Source organism: Melitaea cinxia, chromosome 4 (genome assembly GCF_905220565.1).
Source record: "Melitaea cinxia chromosome 4, ilMelCinx1.1, whole genome shotgun sequence".
In the NCBI taxonomy this organism is placed as follows: domain Eukaryota; kingdom Metazoa; phylum Arthropoda; class Insecta; order Lepidoptera; family Nymphalidae; genus Melitaea; species Melitaea cinxia.
Genome location: NC_059397.1, coordinates 7750982 through 7771455, shown reverse-complemented (window position 1 = coordinate 7771455; position 20474 = coordinate 7750982). Strand labels below are relative to the sequence as shown.

Genomic DNA, 20474 nt, shown 5'->3' with positions numbered 1-20474 from the left:
GGGTAAAGGCCATGCTGCGTTACTACAGAGTCGCTATATACTCGTTTCTACAATTTTTAGAATTTCTCCTGCATCATAATTTTCGTACGTTAAGCTTTTTCACGATACTTTTTTCACAGCACATGAGATGAATTTTTCAACAAGAAATAGATCAGTCCGGATTTATATCCATATCAGATTTTAGCGCATACAAACGATATAATACGTTAAAATAAGTGTAAATATGATGTTTTAGCAGATACTTTTAAAGTTTCTAAGAAGTTTTATAAAAAAATTCTCATATTAAAAAAATCCTTCGAGCCGGATTTGAACCAGCGACCTATGGATCACAATCGTGCACGCTACAGTCCACCGCTCTACCAACTGAGCTATCGAAGGTACAGAAACGCAGTCGAAAAGATTATTGAATTTTTTTTTCATGACGATCGTACACAATCGAAAGTGCTCACGTTTACGTAACATTTTAATGACGTAAAAAAATAAAGAAATTCATTTGACGCAAACTCGATACAATGTTCAGCAAGGAAGAAGACGGGGCAATATACATATGCTTTATCTCTACAGTAATTACAGGCACTTCATACAAAAAATAAACAAATAAATCTGCAGGAATAGATGATATTCATTCATTGATCATTTAAATTTTTTTAATTGTCATATCAAGAATACAGATTAAATTTAAAATCAATACTTAAAAACTGACTTACTCAATATAATAGTAACTTCAACTAATGTGAAAACTATAAACCTATTTCTATCTTTCCAATAATTTAACTTATATATCCCTCCTAACTTCCGTTCGCCTCGCCAGATCACACTTTTCGTAACACCCTCGTTTTGCATTCACCAGCTTACTCTCCAAGTCAAGCGTGTGTAAAGAAATTTTACTTCGATAATATGTTACACAGTGATCTATTCCGTTTAAACAAAATAATTACTATACAACTTCCATCAATTTTTTACAACAATAAATTTGATTAATTTTTATTAGCTATTTTAAACGTTTTCAACAAAGCATTTGATAATCTGCGACATAATTCCCTTCGTAAAAAATTAAATGATAACGGAAGAAACTCTCTTATATATAACTGATATATAACTATTTGTCAAATAGAGAACACCGTGTCTTAATTACTGACACCTTCAGTGAGGTTTATACTAGTAACAGAAGGAACGGCACAGGGATCAGTATTAGGATCCCTTAATTACTTCACATACCTTAACGATCTCTTAAAAAGGTTTTTTTCTTGGTCAAAAAGAATCCTTCGAGCCGGATTTGAACCAGCGACCTATGGATTTCAGTCGTACACGCTACAGTCCACCGCTCTACCAACTGAGCTATCGAAGGTACGTAAATGCAGTCGAAAAGATTATTTCAATTGTTTTAATGACGTTCATACATATTCGAAAGTGTATACATAGCGTTTTGTATTATATAAAAAAAGAATTTTATTTGATGCAAACTCAATGCCACTTCATGGAAGCAAGTAGATAGGTCATCCCTCTGATGTTCGACGAGATCACCTACTTATGTACATTTTGATAACAAAGAAGGATTTTTACTTGTAATAAAAAAGGGTTAAGGTAGGAAGGTTTGTTGATGACTTGCTTCTGCATCACAAAATGTATGAGATGCCTATGGATCCCAATCGTACACGCTACAGTCCACCACTCTACCGAGTGATGCTTATGTTGCTTAAGCTCAAGTGAAAGGTGCTCTACATTTCTTAAGTAGTTCATATGTCATTATTTGTAAGTATTCAATTTCACTAATATTTTTTGAGTTAAATTATAAAATATTGGTTAATGATATTGTAGTCGTAATTAATTAATGTAATCGTAGTTAATTAATTGTTAAGGTGTTTGCGTTGCATTTTAATCGTCTGATATCAGCATATTGCGTTATAAAGTTTCTTAGTCTGAGTTGATAAGCCTTAATCGAAATTTGATCAGTACAGAATTGTTAATTACAAAGTTACAGTGATTTTATAATTCTGTTCATTTAAGTCATTGCATATTTTTTTTTTAGCTTATGGTGTTGATATTAAAACTTACTAATTATTATAGAAGTGAAATTGCAACTGTTTGAGTAGTTTTAAATTTTATCGATTGCTGAGAAATAAATATATATTTTGCTCAGTAATAAAAAAGCAGTTCCATAATATTAAAATTTTAATAAATGTCATAATAACATGTTTGCTGCTTAATGGCTACAATTTTCAATGTCAACATTGAAATGTAGTTTAAACATACTTCGTAGTGATTGCGATATGTATTTTCGCCATTATACGTATACCTTCGATAGCTCAGTTGGTAGAGCGGTGGACTGTAGCGTGTACGATTGTGATCCATAGGTCGCTGGTTCAAATCCGGCTCGAAGGAATTTTTTTTTGCATAAATGTATGCGTTAACTCCGAAAAACTGAGAATGTGTACAGTTTTTTTAAATAGGCTTTTAAGTAATATGTTTTGTGCATCAAACGTTATTGTCTAATGTCTTCAATAATATTTCTTTTTTAATAGTACTAAACAAATCCACGGATATTATAGCCAGGTTTTAATCATTCTTTGTTAGAAACTGGCTTAAAATATAGAAAAAAAATTGTTGATACAATAGAAATATATATAAAGAAAAAAATTTAATAGGCTATGAATAGGAATGATTAGAATATGTGTACATGGAGTATATAAGGATATGTATGCAATTATAACAGAAACGAAAGCCGTCAGTTTCGGATAACATCCTAGAAATGCTAGTCATAGGACTGCTGGTCTAAAGCGAAACAATAACAAAATTGTCGAAATCGGTTGAGAGAAAAATTGCATGCTTTGAACAAGAAAGCACTTGGACAACAAGGGCTCGTGGGTACTGAGTTCATGACAAAAAAATCTTTACTTTTTACATTATGATTAATGCTTACGTTATTGGAACGAAGTTCCTTACGGCAGGCTTGACATTTGGCTGGGCGAGCGAATTGAAAAAAAATGTGATACTAAAACCGTAAGAAAAATATATAACGGAAGTGACATAATATAAGTCACACGACTGTATAATATTACGTTTGTAAAACTAAAATATTACTAGTAAACTTTTTTTTTAAATTATTTATGTAATTTTATACTGTCGACAAAAATAAATAAAGCCATATGTTTTTTTATTTCACTTAATAGTTTGAATTATTGTTATTATTATTATTTTGTTTGATTTATTTTATTTTACGGTATTTGTTATTTTCTAAAATACTAAATTTCCTAAATACTTTTATGTACTTAATTAATCCACCAACGTATGTACCAATCAACAAAATAATAAAAAAATCAAGAACTAGAAAATATATATAAAATTCAACATTTTTTTTTTCAAATTGTGTTGCTTCTATACTATCCGAAGGAACTTCGTTACTACCTGGTGTCCCATGACACCACATAACTTTTTTTTTATTATAGTCGAATGAATCCAATGTATATAAAAAATACTACAGCGACGTGATTTTACAGCACTACAATTACTGTTAACCAAGTAGTTCGTGTTATGCAATATTATATCTTTAATAAGTACATTTATAATTACAGCATTAATAACATATCCGACTATAGTAATATTTATAGAACATATATGCAGAGCACGTCTCATTGCGGTAATAATCAAAGCATTGATTAAATTGGGTCAACAGTTCAATTGTTATCGTGATAGTTGTAGGTAAGCGAATTAAATAAACTTAACATTACACACACAAACAAAACAACTATTACAAATAATATGGTAAATATAAGCCTGACTTATTGTAACCTATCGACGATTTTCTTGCTGTCAATTTTTTTTGTGAATATGTAAACTTTTTTTATACAAGAACGAATACAAAACAAAGAATTATTTAATTTGGTGCAGTTGCTTAGTTATCCTCGCACATATTTCGGTGATTCTATTTTATTTATATAGGAATAGAAATGTTCTTAATCGACCATAACGTTATTTACATTAACTTAATGATGTTCTGCTATTTAAACTGCATTAAATTTTGAGATACAAATCTAATTTTTATTTCCTTGTCTACGTATCAATGAGTAATGCTGGCAATAATTGTTATATTAAGATCACCCCGTTTTAATAATAATGATTTTGTCAATAATAATAGCTGTGTCGTTCTATGGTCTAGTAGCGAAGAGTTTCGACCAACAGCTTAAGAAACTCTCGCTGACTATTGGATCAAGGGTTGGATTCAAGAGGCAGTGTTGCTTGAAACGGCCCGTATTGTGAGAAGGTTCCTCAGCTTCGAACCTTTACTACCGGCAGCCTGGGCCGCAACCCGCCACCGGAGGACCAATATTTTTATATTTAAAAATATTTTTATTTTTATTTTTAACCGACTTTCAAAAAAGGAGGAGGTTCTCAATTCGACTGTTTGTTCTTTTTTTTTAATGAAAATTTAAATTTTTTTTAAATTACATCAGAACTTTTGACCGTGTGGACCGATTTCGACAATTTTTGTTTTAATCGAAAGATGGTGTGTGTCAATTGGTCCCATTTAAATTTATTTGAGATCTAACAACTACTTTTCGAGTTATATCTAATAATGCGTTTTTACTTGACGCTTTTTTCGTCGACCTACGTTGTATTATACCACATAACTTTCTACTGGATGTACCGATTTTGATAATTCTTTTTTTGTTGGAAAGGAGATATCTCAAGTTTAGTACCATAATAAGGAAACCAGGATCTGATGATGGGATCCCAGAGAAATCAAGGGAAACTCTCGAAAATCCGCAATAACTTTTTACTGGGTGTACCGATTTTGATAATTCTTTTTGTGTTGGAAAGAAGATATCCCTAGTTTAGTACCATGATAAGGAAACCAGGATCTGATGATGGAATCTCAGAGAAATCGAGGGAACTTCTTGAAAATCCGCAATAACTTTTTACTGGGTGTACCGATTTTAATAATTTTTAATTTAATCGAAAGCTGATGTTTGTCATGTGGTCACATATATTTTTTATTTTTATCGATTTTGATGATTCTTATTTTAATCGAAAGCGAATGCTTGTTTTGTGGTCACATTTATATTTGATTTAGATTTGATGACTACTTTTTGAGTAATCTTTGATAACGCGTAGTTACTTGACTATTTTTTCGTCGATCTACGTTGTATTACTTGTCGATGTAATTGAAGTCGGTTTTTTTTCATTTGCGAGCAAACAGAATTTTTTTAAATATATTTAAAAATGTAATGTGTATAAATAAATGTAAAGAAATAATAATATTAGAGTATAAACATTGGATTTGGATGGGTATATCATAAACATTTTCTTTCAAAGAAAGATAAATTAAAATTATTTTACTTATCACTTGTAAATGCATATTAAGATTTTTAACAGTAAGCTGAGATCGAAGTTGTAAAATTATTAAAACTAAGTTTTCAACTACTAGACTAACTGCAACAACTTCAAATAGTAGTATCAAAGTATACATAAGTGTCTAAGTCGTAATAACGACTATGAATATGAACGAGGGAAATTCTGCGTCTTGCGTTCGATGCAACGAGCACTGCCTAAACCGAATATATTCTTACATTAACATATTAATTGGGAATTGCTGCAGGTTAGCGGAGTAAGCTGATTTGCTTCCCGCCAAAGGGAAACCTTTGACGGATTATAATCGAAATTCACATTAATTGATTAAGATCTATTATAAATTTATTTATTAAGAAGACAAACTTTTCCTAATGAAAGAATTTCATAATAATTTCATTTATTATTTGAATCTTTATGAATCAATTATACAATTTTAACATGAACTAAATCTTTATAAAAACTATATGGAACTATAAAGAGAATGTAAGAACTAAGAAATGAATCATCGGTGAACAGTACACTTTTAATTACATTGTTATTGGTTCAAGTGTAACAAAACAGAAAGACACCTTAATTAATTTAATACAAATAACAATGTAAAATTTTTATAAAGCGGTTTTATATTCAGAAATAATAATTACGAAGGAAATTTTTGTAGAGAAAGTCTGAATATAAATATGTGACAGATCGACTAGAACATTTTTTAACAATTATTAAGTATATAGATGAATGTTGTTTAATTAATATGTTAATTTGTAAAAGAAATTATTTAGATTTGTTTATTCAAATTATTTTTTAATCAATGAATTTTTTATCAATCAAATTTTTCAGGAAACTCTTCCAGGAGTTTGGCGTCTTAATTCTAATTCTTGTATTTATACGATTCCCAAGCTCATTTGTATAATAAAATTTAAAAGACAGCTATTTTAATTTGTTTCTGCATTAAAAAGCTAGTTTACGAAGACAGAATCATTAGTAAATAATAGTCACATAGTAAAAACATTCTAAAATAGTGTAAGTTGATTTATCTCCAATCCTTCTCCTACCTGGAAAAAGAGGTCTATGCCCAGCGGTGGCATATTACAGGGTGAATCGTGATCGATCGTATAAATTGAGTCTAAAATACAAAAATAACAAAAATTACTGATGGCTATATTTCTTAACGTATACTTACGTGGAGCATACCTCTCACTTTTACTTACGTAATAAGAACGAAATAATTGACTAAATTTGTTATTTTTTCTGCACCTTCGATAGCTCAGTTGGTAGAGCGGTGGACTGTAGCTTGTAGAAGATTGAAATCCATAGGTCGCTGGTTCAAATCCGGCTCGAAGGAAAATTTTTGATATAAAAAAAATTAACAAACACTTTTCCTTTAAAGAGAAATATCTGATAAGTTAACGTCTGTATATTTTGACACATCTCAACCCAAGTATTGAACAACGTTATCTATCAAATATACAGCTAAGTGATACATACAGGGAGGTCTATTGTCTGTCAGTAAGTTATGCGACAGTTCCTAAACAATAATAGCAGTGGGAACGAAACTATTTAGCGAAGTTTGCTCCGTCAATAGAGGCGCCAACTCGGCGGGAAATAATTCATTTAGCAAGAGTTAACTCGCGAAGTCTGTGTGAATCTCGAGGGTGTTAAGTCTGCTGACATTGTTGGATATGCTCATTTAGTCTTGTTTTATAGCAGTGCATAAATTAGTAGTTAGTAGGTATGTATTTTTTATATCCATAAAATGAAAAAGTTATAGAATTAAAAAGCTTCGGTGGTAGTACAGCAAAGTATATTAAAATAAATCATAATGATAATAATAATATTCTTTATTGAACACCAAAATACAAACAAATAGAGTAGTAACTAAAAACGGATGTACAAAGGCGATCTTATCGCTGAAGAGCGATTTCTTCCAGATAACCTTTGGGCACAGGACACGATATAGTAGTGACGGATAGAAAGATCATAATGAAAGACATAGAGAAAGCTAGCGTACATTTTTTAAGGAATTTATTTAAAAATGATAAGAAGAACATAAAAGTATACAACATACGATTTAAGTTAATTATTTTATTTTAAAAGCAATATTACGAGATATAATTTTTACGCAACTATTTTAAAGTCATCCTAAGTCATCAGTCAGTTCCAGCGGTTATACGATATATTATTACTGATAATTAACAGATTGTAAATTTCCTTTTAAGGGAAAACGAAACAATTTTCAAACATAATATATCAAGCCTAATTCATAACGCTGAGATTTAGACAAAAAAAAAAAAAAAATTAAACAATAATTTACTCTTTACACTTAACTCAAAATAACGCCCTTCAGTATGAGTAAACCCGCTGTGACGTACACTTAATTACATAGATTATAAGCTGTCATTTTCGTTTGCAGCCATTTAAATTTGAATGATGTGGATTAACAATACCGTAGCAAAGGACAAAATGAGAGAAATACACCATTTTAGCCTTTGTAGTCGTCCAAGCCATACAATTATTACCCATGTTACAATAGTTTTTTTTATTCGTTTCATTATTGCATACAAATACATTATTATAAACATTAATAAATAAAGAGGCACACATAAGACGGGATAAAAAGGTTGTCTTATTATTATGAGCCATCTCGTACGCTAACCTCAGTCGAAATAAATTTATTAATAAAGTGCGGGATAATGGCAAAATAAATAAACATTATTTACAAATTGTTGTTATTGTTTGGGCAATTGTAGTATGTAGTATTAATCTGTACTTAGATAAGATATTTTTCTTCTTTTTTTTGTTTCTTTTTAATTTACTTGTAAGTGCGAAATAAATTATAAATAAATAAATATATAGGTAGTTGATACATATGTGTTAGATATGTATGGATATATGTTTTCATCACTTGCCGAAAATTTCTTATAGTGTTTTATTTATTATCGATGGTATTTACGACTTAAAGCTAAATTAAAATATCAAAAACATCATAAATCCTTCACGAATAAAAACACCTGTATTGTACTTCAGGTTGCCAAACGGCGGCAAGAATGGATATATTCATGTCAGTTTTCATGACAAAGAACTGTCATAACCCATATTAATCAAAGTCTAAACGACTAGTCATAAGAACATGTCAGGGCTTTTTAATTATAACAGCAGTAATGATCATTTTTCATTCTTAATTGCCATTTTCATATGGCACGTTTACATTTTGGATAATCATCATTATTAAAGTAAACAATGTGCTGGGTTCGGTTAAAAGTGGCGTAGTTATTTCTGGGTAGTTTTATGGCGCTTCGGTACAATAGTTCCATAGTTGCAAACAGCAATAAAATGAATTCCGGCAATTCGACGCGTTGATTTTCATACATGAATATTCGGTGCTATTTGGCATTCACACCACCGCGGCTGTATCTAAACATCGAGAGTGCAATAAAACTAAGCACACGACAATCCGACGAACGATAAAACTCGAGATCTCCAAGTTTCGTCGTTGCTCGGCAGTCGAGTTTAGTGACGTCACTTCGCTTTCATATCACGAGCCTAAACCCCGCTTACGGTAGGTAGGCGTCATGTCAGGGAGCGTTGTAACGCCGTAGGTAGGATTTGGATAGTGACGTTTATAAATATGTCGATAAAACTATTTTTTATTTTTATTTTTTTATTATTAATTTATCATATTATTGTTAATTTATATTATATACCTACATTATGACACACGAAAAAAAATTGTTGTTATAAAATAGTCACTACTAAACAACTGCTTACATACCGACTTGACGGAAAAAAATAGTAATTTCCCATTTACTAATCAATCGAACCTATAAAATTTTTGGTTCGTTTTATTTGAAATTATTTATTATTTATCTATACTAATATTATAAAGAGGTAAAGTTTATAACTTCGTTTGTACGTAGGGTGTAATCTTCGCAAATACTGATCCGATCATGAAAATTCTTTCACTAACAGAAAGCTACACTATTCAGAAGTGACATAGGCTATATTTTATTGTAATTGAACAAAAAATTCAGTAAATAAGAAAAAGATTAAAATATAATATCAAAATGGTAAATAAACTAGCGCCATCTATCGCTATTAGAAAACAATTTATTAGTCTTTCGACGATGATGATGGCGTCGATAGATGGCGTTGGAGCAACATATTATTTATTTAAGTAATTTATAATATATTCTTTAAAGTAAATTTATTCTTTAAAGTATGTTATTTAGTTAATATAATAATAATTAACGCCCAACGAAGTGGGCACGGGTCGGCTAGTTTATTTTATAAAACGTAAATACAATATTTAAAGACTCTCAGAAAAGCCGTTTTAATGGATACTATTCTACTACTATCTTACTATATATATTACTATTCTATACGATTCAGCTTGTAAAGTCCCACTGCTGGGCATCGGTCAATTTTTCCATATAGGAGAAGAATTTTAGCCCAATCCTCCTCGCTGTTCCACACTGCGGGTACCAACTATGATAAAAAACGGGACCGACAGCCTAATGTGGCTGTGAGGCACGGTAGGGAGACCAACAAGGACAGACATCCAAACTAAAAAGAAACACTTGTATGTAGACACAGACACAAATATCCATTCCTAGCGTAAATTAAGCCGTCAAACCACCGGTATTTAGGAGCCTTCTTTAGAGCCGCGGCTAATTAAAAAATGTCATATGTGTATAGAAACTTATGACATTTTTTAAACCAGATTCTTTTTAATTCGGACAAATTATAAATTCAAATTTCATGACGGTCGGGATACAGGTATATTTCCCAAGTCATCGTGAAAGGCGCGGTCGGCGACGCAGGGCTTACCTAGCCAACCTGCCGCCCTAACGCCGGACCAGCGGGTGATATACCGGGGGATTTATCATCCGCATCTCACAGTCCCGAGGAGGGAGTCAACCTTAGTGTTCGAGGGAGTCTCTTGGAGGTCGCTTTTGGTGACGGGCCCTAATTGGGCAACACCGGCGAGATCGCGGAAGTGCTTAGCGTCCCCGTGATCCCACTCCAGGCGATCGAAGGTACACCCCAAAGGTTTTAGTCCGATCGAATCGGACATACCCTCCAGCTCCCCCGGGCTGGAGGCATCCATTAGGGATTTTCTCTGGGTCAACAAAAAAAAATAGGGTACAGGTATATTTTTATGTATTAACGTTCTTTGATCGTGTTTTACATCTTGAGTGTCAATTACATAATATGTAAGATTCTTTGACAAATCATAAATATTGTAAAATAACTAGTGTAAAATATTTAGCTACCTATATTGTGACATGTATTCGTTTTTAAATTAAAATACTGTTCTCAAGATTATGAAATAAGTCTTAAACTATTAATCAAATTATGTCATATATTTTAATTGTAATGCAATTTTTGTACTTTAATATTTATAGGTATCGATATCGATGAAACAAAATATTGGGACATCACAGGGATTGTATGAAGCAAGAGGAGCCCAATAGAACAACAGCACCTGACACCATTATGCTATTATAATATTTCGCCACTGATGTCTTCTTGACGACGCAGTGAATACCGAATTCATGTAGCGAAGGTCTCTTGAGGCCCTGGGTTTGATTTCGTTTTTGAAATTTATTGTCGATTGTATTGACTTTTGATATTATTTGTTTTCCTAATGACGTTGTAAACTTTCCTTATAGTGATATTATTTAAATGTATAGAGAAATCTTGGTTTAGTAAAAATGATGTCAGGGTGAAAAATGTAAATGTTAGTTTGGTGATAACATTTATATAAAATTGTTTTATTTTTTGGTCAGTAATAATAAAAAAGTAATAAATCAATAATAATAATTGTTTATACCGTGTGTACGTATGAATTACGATCCGCGTAAAAAAATTTTAGCTCCCTTTTAAGTTTAAATAAACGATTATAATTAAGTTTTTGATAGACAGGTTCTGCATGATACCTTTCGTGAGCATGTAAGTACACCTTTAGAAGGAAAATTATTACTAACTGACGAATACGACTAAATAACTGAGTATTGGAAAGAAGTATTTTCTTCGTGGAATATTATTAATTGTAAATTATATATACATATAATTGTATATTTAAGGGCTGATTATTTTTTACGTGGAACGCAATCTATTGCACCTACAGAACCTCATTTTTTGAAGCCCCGAATTTTACAGTGGTTCATTTTTGTTTGTTCATTAAGAATACTATCGATAAATAATATAACTGGTAATAAACAACATATTTCGTAAAATGGGTTTTAGTACACAAACGTACGATACGATGTTACAGATGCATTATATAAACATGAATAAAATCCTGGCATGCGTATCTAACAAAGCATTTTTTTATTATGAGGGTTCGAATCCGACGAGTTTTTGTTTAAAATTGCATTTTTATATTTGGAACGCGATCTGCGGCAGACATGGCGGGTGACAAATACGCGCGGCGCCCTCATGAATGACAATTGAAGAGATGTTTTTATAAAGACAGGCCGATTTTTACTTTTATGTTAAAGATATTACGCCCATAAAATTGTGCTGGAATGATGACTACGATTTTTCACTGTCGTAGAAATGCGATTTTATGAGGCAATTGTGTACGAATGATAAAATAGGTGTGATAGATATCACGTTAATAGGTTTCAAAATATCCAATTTTTTAAGCTTGTGTAAAGAATATTTTATGAAGGTTTTCGTATTGGTAATTTAGTTTTAAATTTTAACATCAATTGGTAAGTTACTATTTCAGTAAATGAAACAAATATTTGTAGCTATGGTGAATTTTAGTTCGTTATATACTGCTTTACTTAATTATGTTTGTAGACAGGCTAATATATCAAAGATACATTAAGCCTATTTCATTGAGTAAGCAATATTCAGACATCGTGCAGTGATTCCAGGAATGCGCTTACACGTAGTTCATGTTAGTGTGGACTATCGAGCACAATTTCGTAAAAGAAAATAATAAAAATTATAATTTAAGATCACAGCTAAATAATACTGCTTTTAAACAGTGTTGTGTTCTTGTTAGTGAGTAAGATTACCAGAGCTCCTGGGGGGATTGAGTATAGGATCGACAACTGGTGTTGCAGGCGTCTATAGCCTGCGGTAATGGGTTACCACCAGGTGAGCATTATGCTCGTTTGCCGGCCTAGTTACCTATATAAGAAAAAAAAAATACCAATTTACCTATAGATATAATATAATTTATCAGAGTTTAATTAAAGAAAGATTTTTATAGGATAATTTTTAAACATTAATGAAGTTGAAATTTTTAGGCACGTTACTTTTGTTGTTATTTTTATATAACTAATTTATTTTTTTTTTTTTAAGAAATATTTTTTCCGTAATAAACTGGTGATCCACGTTAAGTACTTTCAATGTTTCAAAACATAAAGTATTTTACGTCGTTTTACGTTGTTTTTATTATAATTTTACGACTTAGGTACTCTCAAGTGTCCTGTGTAGTTGCGTTCAGTTTATTTCGATTTACCTACTTGTTGTTATAAAAATATAGGTAGAATTAACAGCACACATTCTTTACTACGTCACATTTTTCACTGAATTTTCTAGTGCAGTTTTTGCGGTAGATTTTAGTAATAGTTTTTGGTTAGTGATTTCAATGATATATATTATGATATGAAAAAAATATTGTTTAAATTTAATTGCAACACACTAAAAATATTTATTTACCGAAGTGTATCCAGTGTATATCCGTAAACCCCAGTGGATACATTTGATTAACCTGACTAGACAGGCTTCATTGATTTACCGTTTGGCATCTACTTTAATCCTTGGCTAATGGTTATCTGGTTACGTGTGGTATAAATAGCGTACGCTAAATTAACATTGTATATATAGAAATATTTAATGCTTTAGTTATTGTTTACGATTAGTTTATCTTTACTAATATTACAAGGGAAAAAATTTGGTTCTATACTTTGTAATGGATACATTGAAAAACAATTATTCCAATTTTCGTTTCAATCGTTATAACACAGTGACACGTGCTATTAATGGGAGAAAACGAAATAGTCGCAATCGTGCAAACCATACGGGCATAGTCGTGGGCTGAAAAAAGTTAGCTAAATTTACCTTTTCGATTACTGAGCAACGTGCATAATGTTAACAACTATTTTAATAATTATGAAATATCTAGATGAATATATCGACGATATTTATGGCACACTTTTATTGCAAGACCACGGCGGCATTAGTAGCTTCAAATTAAACATAATTAATTTTTTAATGATAAACATAATTATAATTGTAAATTGAACTTTTCAAAGTGCTTTTGAAGCCTGCTTGGATCAAGAGATTTTTAGTTTTTTTATTTTTATTTTTATATAATATTCTCTCTGGATATTGTAAGCTTTATGTTAAAAGAAATTTTACAGTGTAAGAATAAGGAACGAACTATTGTTTCTTTTTGTAAACTACTTATAAATTTACACGTCCATATTGAATAATACCTACATAATTATATTATCTACTACATGTGTAAACTAGCGTTGGATAACTAGTTTGTATGGCAGTTCCTTTATGTTTGAAACAAGTATCGTAAGACTTTTATGGACTGTTTATTAAAAATGTATGAAATGTTTTACGAAGTCCACACCTTAGTGAGCTAATTAGCAAATGAAAGATTCTGAGCGAGACTAAGTGTACACAACAGGTAGTATAAGTATGTAATGTAAATAGATTTACAGCTACATATATGAAACATTGGTAGGTATGTAATAGTACTTTTTGGAATAATTTTATTTGTAAAACGTAAAGTTAAAAGTTTCTTACTAAACTATAGAATAATATAAAAAATCAACACCTTGTCATCTTATAGTACTGTATTCAAAATATTATTTTGTATATGTTGTGTACCTTCAGTTATTTTTATCCGTGTAAGGTGTCGTTTAAAAAGATAACATCGCGACATTAAAAAATATTTTTTTAAATTCAGTTCTAATTGTTATTTCCAGTTAGTTCTAATTATTTATAAACTTTTATTTTTTTATAATGACAAAAATTGTAGATTTTTCATCGATTTCGTTTATCGGAAGTAACGTAAAAATACTTCGACTGATGTGTGACGTTAATCGCCCGTTAGAGACGTATTATTCACGGGCACGCGTTGCACAGTGTCCGCCACCCTGCATCTCCCTCCGTGTGATATAAACTGTTTTTATCTATAATACAAACCCGTAACATTAGAGAATAATCCTTATTGATGAAACATAGGGTCTAATATTCTATGAAATATATACAAGTTAAGCTTTATGAAAATTGGTAAGATCGTTAAACTAATCCAAGCCAATATATTCTCTATTTCCCAATGAATAAAATTAATATCCTTTTAAATTCACCGTATACGACCGTTCAGAACTGCCCGCCGTACAAGTAAACTAAAAATAATTTGAGCTCTATGAATGAAGTTTTAAAATATATTTCTAATTGGAGCTGGTATGAACTTTTAGCGGTAACATATTTATTTATATGGATATGTTATAGCAGTTATTATGCCAATATCAACAGGCGCAGTTGTATTCGACAATTAATTATTTGTAAACAATACCTTTGAACGTTTTACGTGTCATGAATCAATGGAAATGGTCATAAATACATTTAATCGTTTTCAGTGCTAATATTTGTCTATATACACAATGAATAATAGCATCATATTATATTAATAGCATGTAATTTTGTTATTAAGAATACCTTATTTTCAGAGTTACTAATAAGTTATATAAAATAATGTAAAATACAGACTGAAAATATACAGCCCGACAGGGGAAGTACCTCGACCTTACGGATCATCATAGCTAAATAATACTGCCTTCAAGCAGTGTTGTATCCTTGTAGTGAGTAAGGTGACCAGATACCCTGGTGGCAATTGGGGGTAGGTCAAAACGCGCTTGCGGTGCTTATGGTGTTGCAGGCGTCTATAAGCTACGATAATCTCTTACCATATATACCATGAATATATACCCCATTATAAATAAAATAATTATTATTAAACCTATTCAACATATTTTCCTGTAACAAAACTCGAAATCAAGCTAAAAAATTTATAATACCTAAAGTGTGTTTGATTTTATTTATGTTTTCTTTTCTAGTATGATTTAACCAAAAAATCACGTAATTTTATTATACATGATATGTCTTTATTGAAAACTCAAAAGATAGTTTCAAAATTTTTAGTTTGTGCGTGGCGGATGTGTGATGAAGCAGAAGGCTTCCACTCGGTCGAGCATGAAGATACCGCGATAGCGCGCTCCACTACCTCACTATAGGTAGTGGTGACTTCATTACGTATATCTATTACATATTGTCGTTTTATATTGGTAACTTTTTACGTATTACTACAACGAGTTCTACAATAAAAGAGAAAAAGGTATATACGGAATAAAAAAGTGACGTAGAAATAAGTTCTAAACTTAAATTTTTGAGTGGAGAAATATAAATATTTTCATATAATATTTCAATTTAAAAATTAAGTAAAATGTAGATAGTTTTAAAATGACTAATCCTGGAAAAGTAACAACGCGCACTGGGCGTTGACCCAAGGGTCAAAGCACTGATTTGTGGCTGTTGCGCTGGCGGTTGCGGGTTCGATTTCCGCACATGACAAACATTTATATTGTAACATTTGCCATACAGATGTTTACGGTAGTCTCAGTGTTTGTACAGTTCTTGTGGGTCTCCCCACGATGCCTTGGAGACCACGTTAAGCCGTCGGTCTCGATTGTTATCAATATATATATAGGAATATATCCGCCAACCCGCATTGGAGCAGCGTGGTGGGTTAAGCTCTGATCCTTCTCCTACACGGGGAAAGAGGCCTATGCCCAGTAGTGGCTGATATTACAGGCTGAAGCGTAAAAGTCAGTGAGGTAATTCATAGAACCCGTGAAATTTTAAAAACAATGTAAGTATACATAATGACAAAATAATATTCTATTAATTCGTACGTAAAATGAAATCCCGTCTAAAATGTAGACAACACATCTGTTCCAACAAAACGAAACTCCTAAAACGGCCCTCGAATTTAATACTCCTGAAATGAATATTTATAAAGGCGTCAACTGTTAATCCAGCATTGTTACAATTTTCACTCGTGACTGATGGCGCCAAGACAATTCGGTGCTCTTATGGTAATCGTACACTGAAGGAATTCTTACATATACCTAACGTTTATTTATTAATTGCAGTCATGAGTTGTGTAATTTACATTTGCATACCCAATTATTAAAAAATGCATTACGTTTTAGGCTTAGTACCACATTCCTTCAAATCTAATGATCCTGTTTTTATTATTAAGACTGGTGTAAGCCCAGAGGTGAAAATTCGACCATAATTAATAATTTAAATTAAAGAAAACCAAAAAATTATGAAAAAGAACAAACTTTTTTGAAATTTTCAATTTGACTACAGACTTTGAGAATCAACAAAAGATGGTAGAGTGTGTAATGTTTTTTTATTGATTTTAAATATTTTTATCCATAATTTAAAAAAATATATTAGCATTCTCTCTCTCTCTTTCTCTATATAAACTATAAGTGTACAATATTTCATACTCATCCGTCCGCGCAATTTTTGTAAAAGGGGGTACAAAGCTTTTGCTTCACGTATTAATATATACCTGGATACTTCAGTCCCGGCCATAATTATGTGCATCGACCTTTGGAAAGAAACAGTCGATTAATTCAATCTATACATAACTAGAATGAATTTATAATAAATCTACGTTTAAATGATAGTAATATTGTTGTATGTTGAAATATTTTGAATTAAGTTCTTAGCATATAACGTGACTACTTTAACGTTATTAAAAACGTGTACAAATCAAGTTTATATAGAATTAACGACATATTTTTATGCTATTGTATAAAGTACACGTTAAACTTATTATTGTTTACGAGCCTGCAGTGTACGTGTACCACGCAGTGTTCATCTCAGGAATTAGAGAACAAAAGGCTTAAGTGAGCTTCGACGCCTCTGCGTTGTTTTAGAGCTTCGTATAAAAGATCTCTCCTAGCAGATGACGGCCCGTCGCTTACAGATCAGAACTTCTTTACTCTCACTCGTGTTTGTGTATAATTAATTTTGGTTTACTTGAAATAAACTTCTATAATTGAATACATTTTTCTTCGCAACCGTGTATTATGGTCTTAAACGAAAAACAAACCGACTTCAATTACATAGACAAGTAAAACAGCGTAAGTTGACGAAAAAAAAAAATAACAAACGCACTAGTCGTTACTACGTCATTCGAAGGTTCCCCTCGATTTCTCTGGGATTCCATCATAAGATCCTGGTTTCCTTATCGTGGTACTACCATTGGGATATCTCCTTTCCAACAAAAAGTCGGTTAAAAACGTTAGTAACTATACAAGTTTAGTTTCTTGAATTTTCAAATAAAAATGATTAAAATGAAGTTTAAGATCTGATAAGACGTTATTTTTTCCGATTTCAAAATTAGTTAACAGTTTTTCCAAGAAGAAAAAAAAGCAATAGTGCTGTCCTGTAAATAAACATTCTCTTTATTTTATGTGTTAAAATACTCGTCGATAGATTTTTTTTAAATATTATTAAAGAAAGTATTAATTAAAGATATTTTTTATAAAAAGAAAATATGATTAGTAATGTAAAAATATTTTGTTTCAATTAATTATTGGTACAAAGCTTAGGCTATTAAATTGTCTGCATATACTCGTAAAAGTATGTATTTATATACATAGCAGCAAACATATACAATTTTTTCTTTCACAATAATTTAATCCGAAACTCTTAATATAAAATCTGTTACAACAATTGACTAACTGTAGAAGTTCTAGTTATTTTGTTGAATGCGATAAAAAAAATCCTTCGAGCCGGATTTGAACCAGCGACCTATGGATAACAATCGTACACGCTACAGTCCACCGCTCTACCAACTGAGCTATCGAAGGCTTGACAGTTTCTTCTTTTTTACAATACGTATGCTACATGTATCGTATTCGTTGCATTATTAAAGCCACGTTCTTAAGAGAAAGTCGAATTAAGTAAGTTGTTTGTAGTAAAGTTTGGAGTGCTATAAAAAAATTCCTTCGAGCCGGATTTGAACCAGCGACCTATGGATTTCAGTCGTACACGCTACAGTCCACCGCTCTACCAACTGAGCTATCGAAGGCTTGAGAATTTTTGCCTTTTTTCAATACTTATGCTACTCTTATCGTATTTGTTACATAATTGCAGTCACGTTCGTAAGTGAAAGGCGGATTACCACACGTATACACTTGCTAAAGTATAATTATTTCTAACGTTCTTACAAAAATGTCACGCCTAATTTATAAAATGAATAGAAATGATCACCGGGCAGATTATTTTCCACATTCAGCGCGATTTCCTTAGAAGTAAGGAGAAAAATTTGTACTTAATTAATAATTTATTAATACGTAAACATCACTTATTTATATTTTTTGAAAGAAAAAAGATTCAATTTATTTATAATCTATAAAGAGTTTTTAAAGTTGGTCCTCATGGTTCTTGATTCGTTAGTTTGAAATTGACAGATCGTAACTCTTGTTATATTACGTTTAAACAACTTAAAGAGTGACTAAAGAACGAAGAATTTTTGAAAGAAGTGTCGTTTGCAAACGAGGACGCGGTGCAGTTTACTAAATGTTCATAGTATAATTCTACTTAATACAATATTCTGTTTCAAATAATTACCTTCTCAAATACATTTGTGCTTGATTTTATAAAACGTGTTTTCAAATATTTTTTTTAGATTACATTAAAAACAAAAAAAAAAAAATAAAGAAAAAAAATATGAATAAAAAAAATATAAGATTGTTTTTTTTTGGATCGTTTAACCAAAGTTCTTAAGCTTATCAAAATTATTATTATTTCATCATCATCATTCCAGCCTATTGCAGTCCACTGCTGGAGATAGGCCTCCACAAGTTCGCGCCAAAAATGCATGAACTCATGTGTGTTGCCCATAGTCACCACGCTGGGCAGGCGGGTTGGTGACCGCAGGGTTGGCTTTGTGACACCGAAGATGCTGCTGCCCGTCTTCGGCTTGTGTGTTTCTAAGCCAGCGGTTAGATGGTTATCCCGCCATCGGTCGGCTTCTTAAGTTCCAAGGTGGTAGTGAAACCTTTATTATTATTTAAAATATATTTATTTTTATTTATTTTATTATAAAAAGTAACGCGTCTACTTGTAGTTGGGTACACATATGTATAAAAGTACGGACATACAAACTGGCATTAGGTACTAGACTTGAAAATATGTCAAACATGTTAATGAGTTTTAACTAAGGTATTATAGCAGAAAATATCCTGCTTAAAATCTGGAGCAGCCCTACTGGGGAGTACAGACCTTACAGAATATCACAGCTAAATAAAACTGCTCTCAAGTAGTATCGTGTTCCTGTGGTGCGTAAGGTGTCCAGAACTCCTGGAGATGGTCAGTGTTAGGATCGGCAACTGTCTTGCAATGTTCCTTGTGTTGCAGACATCTATAAGATACGGTATCCGTTTACTATCAGGCGAACCGTACCCTTGTTTGCCACCTTTGGATAATATGCCCATGCCTGGATTTTGGTAGTCTGTACATTTATGCTTTTTACGATTTCTAAAAAAAACCTTAAGTCGAATTTTTGTAAATACTGGTTGGTACATTAAAACAATCAAGGGTATATACGATCATTGCTTTGATAAAGTTCGATTTTCATTTTTAAATTTAAGTAATCCCTATTTTTCATTGCATTTGTAACTTTATTGAATTACCGGAAGAGGAAGCAGACTATAAATAAATAGTAAATACATTCGATTACTGCAAAGCCTTTTCGATATTTCATTGCGTTGTTAAATTTTAATTCGGATGCATATCAATTGTTTGTTAAATAAAACTGTATAATCTCAAATTTGTATAATCAAATGTTAAATAATCTATAAATATGTATAAAAGTCTTATATATTGAAATTTAAAATTCAAATATATTATATTTTCCGAAAAGATAGGTAATGATTTTTTTTAATATACTTACTGTTTTCTGTTTTGTGCAAATAAACTATTTTCTTCGAAATTTTAAAGAACGGAACATCAGGTTTATCCCTAAAACAAATATTGAATATAGTTAGGGCCGAGGAGCGTTACATTAC

The 20474-nt window shown here is 31.4% G+C and overlaps 6 non-coding genes across 6 annotated transcripts; 2 read left to right on the top strand and 4 right to left on the bottom strand.

The window, feature by feature from the left end:
* Positions 1-291: 291 nt before the first annotated feature.
* Positions 292-378, bottom strand: Trnay-gua. The gene is given in 2 exon segments: positions 292-327; positions 342-378. It is a non-coding gene; the product is annotated as a tRNA-Tyr (tRNA).
* An 883-nt stretch (positions 379-1261) lies between these two features.
* Trnay-gua lies at positions 1262-1348 on the bottom strand. Its single transcript is given in 2 exon segments — positions 1262-1297; positions 1312-1348. It is a non-coding gene; the product is annotated as a tRNA-Tyr (tRNA).
* A 947-nt stretch (positions 1349-2295) lies between these two features.
* On the top strand, positions 2296-2382 carry Trnay-gua. Its single transcript is given in 2 exon segments — positions 2296-2332; positions 2347-2382. It is a non-coding gene; the product is annotated as a tRNA-Tyr (tRNA).
* Positions 2383-6596: 4214 nt separating this feature from the next.
* Trnay-gua lies at positions 6597-6685 on the top strand. Its single transcript is given in 2 exon segments — positions 6597-6633; positions 6650-6685. It is a non-coding gene; the product is annotated as a tRNA-Tyr (tRNA).
* Positions 6686-18185: 11500 nt separating this feature from the next.
* Trnay-gua lies at positions 18186-18272 on the bottom strand. The gene is given in 2 exon segments: positions 18186-18221; positions 18236-18272. It is a non-coding gene; the product is annotated as a tRNA-Tyr (tRNA).
* A 134-nt stretch (positions 18273-18406) lies between these two features.
* Positions 18407-18493, bottom strand: Trnay-gua. Its single transcript is given in 2 exon segments — positions 18407-18442; positions 18457-18493. It is a non-coding gene; the product is annotated as a tRNA-Tyr (tRNA).
* Positions 18494-20474: the final 1981 nt, after the last annotated feature.